Genomic DNA, 11,823 nt, shown 5'->3' with positions numbered 1-11,823 from the left:
GATTGTATGGTATGTGACTGTATATCAATAAAACTGAATTTTTAGAAATGCAGTGTCTTCCTTTTTTTAATAGACTCATTTTTTTCACAATCATTCCAATAGTGGGATGGGTTTAAATAGAATTAGAATCATAGGTAAACATAGAGACACAGTATGGCAGCTGGAAAGGAGCTTAGTGATATTGAATTTGATCCCCTTTTTCACATAGAGAGATCCAAAGTCTAGCAAGGAAGAGTGACTTGTCAATGGGCACAGTGGTTTGAATGACATTGGGCCCCTCTTTTATAGCAGATTAAAATGCACATAGTGCATTTTAAGATGCCAGCCATCAAATCTAAGAAATTCAATGACTTTAGCTTGTGCAATTATAGTGTATAATCAGGAGTGTACATTAGTGTTGCTAGAACTGAGGCAGATAAAGTAGGTGAATACAAAAAAATGCATAGATGAATTCTCTTTTTTCCTGAATTATTAGTATATATTTCTTTACACATCTATTACATCTTGTAATCACAGCAATACATGTACTTAGAAGCTATACAGTTTATTCAAGGCACATATTATACCTTAATTTAATTTTGTTTTGTCTAACATTTAATAAGCACTTATTAATATTAGTATTAGTTTTATTCCTTACATGTTTATTCCCCATTTTGTGTCCAAGACATGAGACAGATTCTTTAGATAACAGAAATTCATAACTCAATTCTTGAGCACAAAATGTTCACAATCCCATGTTGGAGAAAATGATTTAATAAACAGAATAAATCACAAAAATACCTCTAGGAAACAGTTGTTTGTGATTACAAAAATGAATATTTAACATAGATCAAGAAAGGAGAAGAAGAGAAGTAACACTTTCTGACAGAAGTGATGGAGGAGCCAAGAATTACCATTCAAGGACATACTTTCCTCAGACCCTTCCCTTTGTTCTTTATAATCTAAGCATGTTGGACTTTAGTTTTTCTTTAAAGTCAAGCTATTGTTCTCTTCATGTCCTCTCTAATTGCCATTCCCTCTACCTAGAATACTTTCCTCTGCCCAACTTGCATCTTCACTTATCCTTTAGAACTATAACAAAATTACTTCATTGAGGGAAGACTTCCTACCCTGCATACCAAAGTCAGACATTTTGTTTTGGATTTTTATTGGTGTTTTTATTTCATGATGATTTGCAGTTTACTATAAATTTCAGAAATCTTTACTAATGTTTGTTTTTCCACTAGATTATACATTAGTATAAGAACTACTAGATTCACCATGAAGTACTAAGCACCTGAATGTACAAAAGACATTTAGTAATCATGTAATACATTTTAGAGTAATTGAAACAGTACACAAATGAAAGTTTGAACAAATAAAAATTTTACATGACATGAAGTGTCAGGCAACTTTTATACTATGGGGGAATTATATATATAAATTCAGGGCATATATGAAATATGACCATTTAGGGAAATGCAAAATTTTGGTATGACTGTTATTTGGTACAAACTCTTTTTTAAAAATTAATATCTGATACAACTTGTTTCTTATGTGTTTTCATATCATCTTATGAAATCAAGAAGTACAAATAAATACATGCACATATACCCATACAAACATGCAGATATATATTTATTTAATATAAATATTTAAAACCACTTTTTATTTTTCTGTCTTTCCAAAGCTTCTTTCACATCTTTATTCCGCAGGCTATAAATCAGGGGGTTTAACATGGGAATCACAATGGTGTAAAACAAAGAGGTCATTTTGTCTTGATCTAAGGAATGATAAGAGCTGGGCCTGAAATATATGAAGAGCCCAGTTCCCTGGAAAATTGCTACAGCAATCAAATGGTAATTGCAGGTGGAGAAAGCCTTGAATCTCCTGGTAACAGAGTGGATCTTCAAAACTGATAGGATGATATAAAAATAAGATGCAAGAACTATTGAAATGCTACTCAGTTCAATGCAGCCAAAAATGGTGAATAATACCAGTTCATTGACATGTACATCAGAACATGAAAGGAGGTAAAGAGGAGACAAGTCACAGAAGAAATGATCAATCACATTTGACCCACAGAAACATAAGCGGAATGCTAATATTGTATGTGTCAGAGCATCATCATTCCCATAGGTAAACCCCAGTCATGAGTATGGAGCTCATCCTACTGGACATGTTGACTGTATAGAGCAAAGGGTCACTAATGGCCTTGTACCTATCAAAGGCCATCACTGCCAGCAGCAGACACTCAGCATCTGCAAAGATACAGAAGACTAAAAATTGCAAAGCACATCCAAAAAAGGAAATTGATTTGTTCCTGGCAAAGAGGTCTACCAGCATCTTGGGCCCAATTGCTGTGGAATAGCAGAGGTCACAGAAGGAGAGGTGGCTGAGGAAAAAGTACATTGGTGTGTGAAGTTTAGGATCCGTTATAATTAAAATAATCATTCCAAGGTTTGCCAGAATATTAATGAGATAAACAACTAGAAATATGATGAATAGGGTCCCTTTGATGTCAGAGTTAGTAGTTATTCCCAAGAAAAGGAATCCAGTCAAGGAGGAACAATTTCCCCTGTCCATTCTACTTTCCTCTTGACTAAGCTATTGAAAAAATAATCAAGAAAATGGTATATCCATGTTTAACTCTCTGGACTTCCACAAACTATTACCTGTAAATAAGGACATTAGTTTTTTTCTGTAAATTTTCTTCTTTATCCTCAGAATATTACACACATATGTGTCAGCCTCTAAAGAAGTATTCTTAACTATTTGACAATAGTGAAAGTCATCTGTGATCAGAATTGAGAAACTTTGGTCTGTATCTACATGCCATTCAGGCAATATGTGACACCTCATGTTCCTCAGTTTCTCTTGGTCTTCACTTGTTTATATCAGGGAGTTTAATTGAATTAGTTATGTTCTCATTCCATTGTCAAAATATTGTGTTAAAATATACATGTTAGAGAGATAAGGATCCAAGATATAAGACCAATAATCTGATATGCTTGAAAATAGTTACATGGACCACAATAAGTTATCACAATTATTGTGTTCTTCCAAATTCTTGATTGGTTTAGTCAACATGTGCTGTAACTCTAGAAATTATGAAGCTATAACTGATAATAATGAAGAAAACCATTATGTAACTGGTTTGGGTTTGCTGTCTTTATCATTTAGTGAGATAAGAAATGTTTTATTGAGCTTTTCTCTAAAGAGTTATTACTGCTTTGCCAGAATATTCATTAACTATTTGGAAATGTGGTCTACTGCCAAAAGGACAAGTTCCTTTGACCAGTGACAGAGGAGTACTGAAAAAAAAATGTAAACAACAATATTTAACATACACATTTGCATCCCTTTGGATTTTAAGTTGACATTTCCAAGAAAAACAGATATGGAAAATGAGACAATAAATGTTTCTGAAATATACAGTATTCAATTTCTTCTGTAAGTTTATTTTTATATTTATGTATATGGTGTGATTGTGTAGGTATGTAAAATCTCTGTGTGGATATATGAGATTTGGAATATGATTGATGGTGTGATTTATTTTTATTTTTAGATTAAAGTAAATATGACATGATCCTCCACATAGAATTGAATTTGCACAAGTTGATATTTGTAACATACATCTCAAATATATCTGAAATAATACTGTAAATGAAATCTGAAAGTCAGGTATACCCTTATACAATGATAAAAGAAGTAAAGTTTTCTTATGAACCTAGATTAAATGATATAATTAAAAATTAATTTTTGTGTGTGTGTAGCAATACAATCAATCAGATTCCTTCAGCTCTAAGTAGAAAATATTTTTGGTCTTGTATTTTGCAAAGTTTGTTATTTTATATCTGAAAAGGAAGTATGAAATGATTCATTTACTAATCCCTCATATATTTTTTTCCAAAAATAGTTTTTCCCCTATATTCTTTAAATTTGGAGACTCACAAACCTACCTGAGTTGTGCAAGTCTTTCTGTCCTTGTCTCTGTTAGCTGGACAATAAGCAGATGACATTTTATTTTCCCTAGTAACACTTGGGACTTAAATCCCTGAAGCTCCTGCCTTCACACTTCTGTGTTATGCAAACATGAGATTAATTAGATTAGGCACTGTATTTTCCCTGGTGAATAGTACAATAATTTTCACAAATACTGAAATTTTAATTCTTCAATCTTGTCACCAAATTGATCGATACCAGGAAAGGTATCTGCAATGAATTTTAATTAATAATTTTTTGTTAGAGGAGTTGTAAGTTTGCAGAAATATCATACATAAAATATATAAAATACAGAGTTGCCATATACCACCCTATTATTAACACTTTGCCTTAGTGGGGGGGTACATTTGTTATAATTCATGTAAGAACACTTTTTTAATAGTCCCATTAACTATAGCTCATCATTTTCAATAGAGTTCATTGTGTTGTACAGTCCTACATTTTTTCTTTTAATTTTTATTCGAATAACATATGTAAAACATAAAATTTCCCCTACAAATACATTCATGTATATAATTTAGTGCAGTTAATTACAGTCACAATATTGTGGTGCCATCAACACTATCAATTACCAAAATTTTACAATTAACCCAAATAGAAATTCTGTACAATTTACTAATTAACTCTCCATTCCTTACACACTTACCCAGCCACTGATAAACTATATTCTTGATTCTGACTCTATGAGTTTGCTTATTCTAATTATCTCATGTCAATGAGATCATACAATATCTGTCCTTTTGAGTCTGGCTTATTTCACTCAACATTATGTATTTGAGGTCCATCCATGATGTCACATGAATCAGAACTTCATTCCTTTTTAACCTGCAATTGATTTTTATGTTATGCTTCAAAGCTACACTACATCTACACCTTCCTTCTCCAGTCAAACAAGAAATCTAATGAAACTCAAAGACAATCTCTACTTAATCACTTCCCACTCTTTCTTAATATTCATTTTGTTTCTTACACTTATGAAACATTTTTTTTCACTTCTTCATTTGGAAAAATTACTATGCTTTAATGGTAATTTAAAAAAAATGCTTTTATTGAGGTATAATTCACATATAAAATTCAGACTTTAAAGTATATACCTATGTGGTATTTTAGAATAATCACAAGATTGGGCAGCCATAACAATGTCTATGAACATTTTCATCACTCCAAAAAGAAACCCATACCACTAACAGTCAATCTCCAACCTAACTTCTCCCACCCCCAGTTACTAACAACCACTAATCTGCTTTCCAACTACATTTATTTCACATTTCTGGACATTTATTATAAATGAAATCATAATATATGGTCTTCTGTGTCAGAATTCTTTCACTTCCTGTAATGTTTTCAAGCTTCATCCATGCTGTAGCCTGTATCAGTACTTCATACTTCATTTACTTATTTTAGTCAAACAATATTCCATTTTGTGGGCATACCAAATTTTGTTTACCCATTCATCAATTGATGGATATTTGGGTTGATATTTATACTTTTTGGCTGTTATGAATAATGCTGCTGTGGACGTTCATAGAAATAATTTAAAATGTGGTTTTCTTCAACAAACTACCACAATTTCTGGTTTCTAATAAGCACCCAAAAAATATTAGATGATGAATGAGTAAAGTAGACAAATAAATAGCTATATGTTATAGTTATAATTATATGACTAATCCTTTATGGTCTCCTCTCTGATATGGTATAATTAGCAAACAAAAGTAATTGTCATACATTTTTTGCATCTTTTTTTCTTTCAATACAATTTCAGTGATTTGCATTCACAAACCAGATAATCATCCAAAGTGCAATCAATGGATCATGGCACCATCGTGTAGTTATGTATTCACCACAACAATCATCCCATGAACACCTTCATCACTCCAAAAAATAATAAAATAAGAATAAAAATTAAAATTAAGAAGAACACCCAAAACATCTAATATGTCTCATCCCTCACCCCATTATTTATTTATTTTGTCTTTATTTGCTTATTCATCTGTCAATACACTGATAAAGGGAGTGTCAGTTGCAAGTTTTGACAATTACACATCACTGTAAAAGCTATACAGTTATACAATCATCTTCAAGAATCAAGGCTACTGTATTACAGTTCTACAATTTCAGGTATTTGCTTATAGCTATTCTAATACACTAAAAACTAAAAAGTGATATTTTTATAAGGCATAAGAATAATCTCCAGAGTGATGTCTCAACCCTATTTGAAATTTATCAGCCACTGAAACTTTACTTTTTTCATTACTCTTCCCCATCTTGGTCCAAGAAGACCCTCTTAATCCCATGATGACAGGACCAGGCTTATCCCTGAAGTCATGTCCCACATTGCCAGGGAGATACACACCCCTGGGACTCATGTCCCATGTAGGGGGGAGGCAGTGAGACTATCTACAGAATTGGTTTAGAGAGTAAGGCCACATCTGAGCAGCAAAAGAGGGTCTCTGGGGTGACTCCCAGGCATAATTATAGGTAGGCTTAGCTTCTCCTTTTCAGGAATATGATTCATAATGTCAAGCCCCAAGACTAAGGGCTTGGCCTATTAAATTGGTGGCCCCTAATGCTTGTGAGAATATCAGAAATTCTCCATGTTGGGAAGCCTAATATTTCCCTACTCTCCCCAGTCCTTTAATGGGGCTTTGCAAATACTTCTTCATTTTCTGCCCAAAACACTCTGGGATGCATCATGGTATCACACCAACTCACACAAACCAACAAGATCTCACTCCCTATTTGAGGTTTTGTGCAATTCTTGTCTTCAAATAAACTGAACATGCAAGTTAAACTAGATTAGTGTGTTACAGAAAATAGAAATTTTGCACCAAATAGACATCTCTTCCTTTGATCTCACACAAAAGTTGAGATTTTAAAATACAGTAAATATCATTTACCTTTGATTTGATTTGACTTAGTCCTAACCAGGTCAGCTTCTTTCATAGCTTTACTTGAAGTCTGATTTCTTTTTCAGCTTTTTCAGCAGTGGCCATATGGCATAATGCTGACTTTCATAGTTTGAGAACCCTAGTGCTGAGTCTCAGGGGTCACACCTGAATTTTCTGGAAACAACCAGAATATACACAAATAACTCAGCCTCTCAGGATTTAGAAGCAACCATAACAACTCAGGAATAGATGTGACAGCTGTAAGAGCTTACAATCTAAGAACATTTAGAATAATCATTCCCCTGACAACCTATGTACTTGAATTCAATTCTCAGACTTTGCACACCACATTTAGTCCATATTAATGAGGGATTATAATATTTGTCTTTTGTTTCTAAATTATTTCACTCTACATACTATTCCTAAAGGTTAATACACCTAGTTGCATGTCCCACAACCTCATTCCATCCTGTAGTTGCTCAGTACTTGTTCTACTTTGCTAATGCTGCTGGAATGCAAAACAACAGAAGTGGACTGGCTTATATAAAGAGGGTTCATTTAGTTACACAATTGCAGTCTTAAGGCCATACAATGTCCAAGGTAACACATCAACAACTGGGTACCTTCACTGTAGGGTGGTCAATGATGTCCAGAAAACCTTTGTTAGCTGGGAAGGCGCATGGCTTGTGTCTGCTCCATAGTTCTGCTTTCAAAATGGCTTTCTCCCTGGACATTCCTTTCTAGGCTGCAGTTCCTCAAAAATGTCACTCTTAGTTACTCTTGGGGTGTTTTTCCTCTCTTAGCTTCTCTGGAGCAAAAGTCTGCTTTTAATAGTCATCTTCAAACTGTCTCTCTTCTGCAGCTCCTCTCTCAGCTCCTGTGCATTCTTTGAAGTGCCCCTCTTGGCTGTAACAAGCTTGCTTCTTCTGTCTGAGCTTGTAAAGTGCTCCAGTAAACTAATCAAGGCCCATGCTGAATAGGTGGGTCCACACCTCCATGAAAATTATCCAATGAAAGATCTTGCCCACAGCTGAGTGATCACATCTCCTTGGAAACATCCAATCAAATGTCTCCAACTCAATCAACACCAATATGTTTCCTGCCCACACAAGACTGCATCAAAGATAATGTCATTTGAGGGGACATAAAACATCCAAACCAGCACCGTACTCCATTGCATGCCTACACTACAGTTGGTCCCTCCATTCTTCAGTCAATGCACCTCTAAGCCCCTACCATCCACTGCAAAACATGAATACTGCCCCACTATCACCACTATGCAGATGTCCATTCAAGTTCCTGCTTTCAGATCTTTCAAGCACCTACCTTATAACAGGATTGAAGGATCATAAGGCTGCCATGAAACCACCACCATTGCCCTCCAGAGGGGCTGCACCACCCTACCTTCCCACCAAGAGTGAACAGGCACATCCCTGCCTCCACATCTTCTCCAGCACTTCTGTATTTGTGTCCATTTTTTAAATAGTTTTATTCACACATGCTACAATTCATTCTAAGTAAACAACCAATGGTTCTGGAACAATCACATAGTTATGCAGTCACCATGACAATCTACAAGAGGACACCTCCATTTATCCTGCAAAGAAAGAAGAAGAGGGAAGAATTGAAGAATAATAAAAAGAAAGAAAGAAAAAAACAACATAAAATAAAAAGAAGAAAAAACACCACCACCAAGAATCCCATACCTCTCCACCTTATCACCCTCTTATTGACATTTAGCCTTTGCACAGTGTCTTTCTTACATTTCATGGAGGCATATTACAATGTGACTATTATCTATAGATTCTAGTTTACATTGATCTTATTTTTCTATATATGATCCCATTCTCAACAACCTTGCAATATTTATACTCATCTGTTCTTCCTCATGTAAAAAGTCATATTTTTACATGTAATCAATATCATTGTCCACTCTAGGTTTTGTAAGATGTACAGACACAGTCCTTATGCTCCATCTTTCTTTCTAGGGCCATACATGACCCCAGCCTTCCTGCTTCAACCATATTCACACTCAGCTCCATTCAGTATCCTTAAAATATTGTGGTACCATCAGATAATATTGTGCTAACCATTCCAGATCTCCATAATCAATCCTGTTGTATACTCTTCACTCCATGAGCATCAAATGCCCAATCCCTATCTTCCTTCTACCTCCTGACAACCCATTCTCTCAACTCTAACTCTCAAAGTTTGCCCATTAATGTTCATTCATATTAATGAGACAAAACAGAATTTATACTTTTGCTTCTGGCTAATTTCACTCATCCTAATATCCTCAAGTTTCATCCATATTATTATATGCTTAATGACTTTATTATGTCTTACAGTTGTGCAATATGCCATATGTATATACCACAGATTGTTTATATACTCATCTATTGATGAACATTTGGGGTGTTTCCATCTCTTGGCAATCATGAATAATGCTGCTATAAACATCAGTGCACAAAAGACCTTTCATGTCCCTGCCTTCAGTTCCTCCAAATATACCTAGAAATGGGATTGTTGGACTGTAATGCGATTCTATACTTAGCTTCCTGAAGAGATACCAAACTGCCTCCCAGAGAAGGTTGCAACATTCTACATTACCACCAACAGTGAATAAGTGTGCTTCTTTCTCCACATCTTCTCCAGCACTTGCAGTTTTCTGTTTTCTTGATAACAGTCATTCTAGTAGGCATGAAATGATATCTCATTGTGGTTTACATGAGCATTTCCCTAATAGCTAGTGAAGTTGAGCATCTTTTCATATGTTTCTGAGCCATTTGTATTTCCTTTATGGGAAACTGTCTTTCCATGTCTTTTGCACATTTTTAAGTCAAGTTGTTTGGCTTTTTGTAGTTGACCTGTAGGATCTCTTTATATATTCTGGATATTAAACTCTTATCTGATATGTGGTTTCCAAATATTGTCTCCTATTGTGTAGGGTGCCTTTTTTACTTTCTAGCAAAGTCCTTTGATGCACAAAAGTGTTTAATTTTGAGGAGATCCCATTTAGCTAATTTCACTCATCCTAATATCCATTTTGGTGTAAAGTTTAGAAAGCCACCTCCTACTAGAATATCTTTAAGATATTGCCCAACTTTTTTTCTTAAAAGTTTTTCAAAGGTTTATGTTCTTAGCTGTAATGTTTAGGTCTTTGATCCATTTTGAGTTAATTTGGTATAAGCTGTGAGATAGGAGACCTCTTTCATTCTTTTGGATATTAATATACAGTTCTTCAATCACAACTTATTGAAGAGGCTGTTCTGTCCCAGTTGAGTTGATTTGATTGCCTTATCAATGATCAAATGCCCATAGATGAAAGGGTTTATTTCTGAACACTCAATTTGATTCCATAGTTCACTTTATCTATCTGTTTGCCAGTACCCTGCTGTTTTGACCATTGTACCTTTGTAATATACTTTAAATTCAGATAATATGAGATCTCCCATTTCATTCCTCTTTCTCAAGATTTTCTTTAGCTATTCAGGGAATAATGAACTCTAAATAAATTTGCTTATTGCTTTTTCTATTTCTGCAAATTAAGTTATTGGAATATTAATTGAAATTGAACTGAATATATGAATCAATTTTGGTAGAAGTGACACCTTAACCATATTTAGTCTTCTAATCTATGAACAGAGTATGTCCTTCAATTTATTTAGGTTTTCTTTGATTTATTTTAGCATTTTTGTAGTTTTCTGTGCATGTCTTTTGTGGTCTTAGTTAAATTTATTGCTAAATATTTGATTTTTTTGTTGCTATTGCTGATGGATTTCTTTCTTTGATTTCCTCCTCAGATTGCTCCTTATTGAGTATGGAAATGCTAATGGTTTTTGCATGTTAATCTTGTACCCTGCCATTTTGCTGTACTCCTTTATTAGCTTAAGTAATTTCACTGTAGATTTTTCAGGCTTTTCTACATACAGTATCATGTCATCTGCAATCAGTAAAAGTTTTACTTTTCCTTTCCATGTTTGGATGCCTTTTATTTCTTTTTCTTGCCTAATTGCTCTAGCTGAAACTTCCAGTACAATGTAGAACAACAATGGTAACAGTGGTGACAGTCAGCATCTTTGTTTTCTTGCTGATCTTAGAGGGAAAGCTTTCAGCCTTTCCCCACTGAGTATGGTGTTAGCTGTAGGTTTTTCATATATTCCCTTTATCATGTTGAGGAAGTTCCCTTCTATTCTTATCCTTTGAAGTGTTCTCATCAAGAAAGAATGTTGGATTTTGTCAAATGCCTTTTCTGCTTCAATTAAGATAACCATGTGGTTTTCCCACTTTTATTTATTGATGTGGTGTATTGCATTAGTGTATTACATTAACTGATTTTCCTGTGTTGAACCAGCCTTGCATACTTGGAATAAATCCCACTTGGTCATGGTTTATAATTCTTTCTATGGGCTGTGCAATTCAAATTTCAAGTATTTTGTTGAGTATTGTTGCCTCTGTATTCATTAAAGAGATTGGTGTGTAATTTTATGTTCTTGTACTCTCTTTGTCTGGTTTTGGCATTAGGGTGATGTTGGCTTCATAGTATGACTTCTGCAGGTTTCCTTCCTCTTCAATTTTTTGAAGATTTGATAAGGATTGGTAATAATTCTTTCTTAAATGCTTGAGAGAATTCACATGTGAAGCCACCTGGCCCTGGCTTTTCTTTTTGGGGGAGGTTTTTGATGACTGATTCAATCTCTTTTCTTGTGATTGGTCTGTTGAGGTTTTGTATTTCTTATCAAGTCAATGTTGGTTGTTGATGCAATTATAGGAAGCTCTCCATTTCATCTATATTTTCTATTTTATTAGAATATAGTGACTTATGGTATCATCACCTAATTTCCTTTATCTCTTCAGGGTCAGTAGTTACGTCCCCCCTCCCAATTTTGATTTAATTTATTTGCATCCTTTCTTTTTCTCTTTTTGTTAGCCTAACTGGTTTTGTTGAATC

At 34.3% G+C, this 11,823-nt stretch overlaps 1 pseudogene; it reads right to left on the bottom strand.

Moving 5' to 3' along the window:
* Window positions 1-1,634: 1,634 nt before the first annotated feature.
* Window positions 1,635-2,565, bottom strand: LOC119537665 (annotated as a pseudogene).
* Window positions 2,566-11,823: the final 9,258 nt, after the last annotated feature.

Source organism: Choloepus didactylus, chromosome 6, assembly GCF_015220235.1.
Source record: "Choloepus didactylus isolate mChoDid1 chromosome 6, mChoDid1.pri, whole genome shotgun sequence".
Taxonomy (NCBI): Eukaryota; Metazoa; Chordata; class Mammalia; order Pilosa; family Megalonychidae; genus Choloepus; species Choloepus didactylus.
The sequence above is the reverse complement of the archived record's forward strand: the minus strand, read 5'-3'. Positions and strand labels throughout refer to the sequence as shown.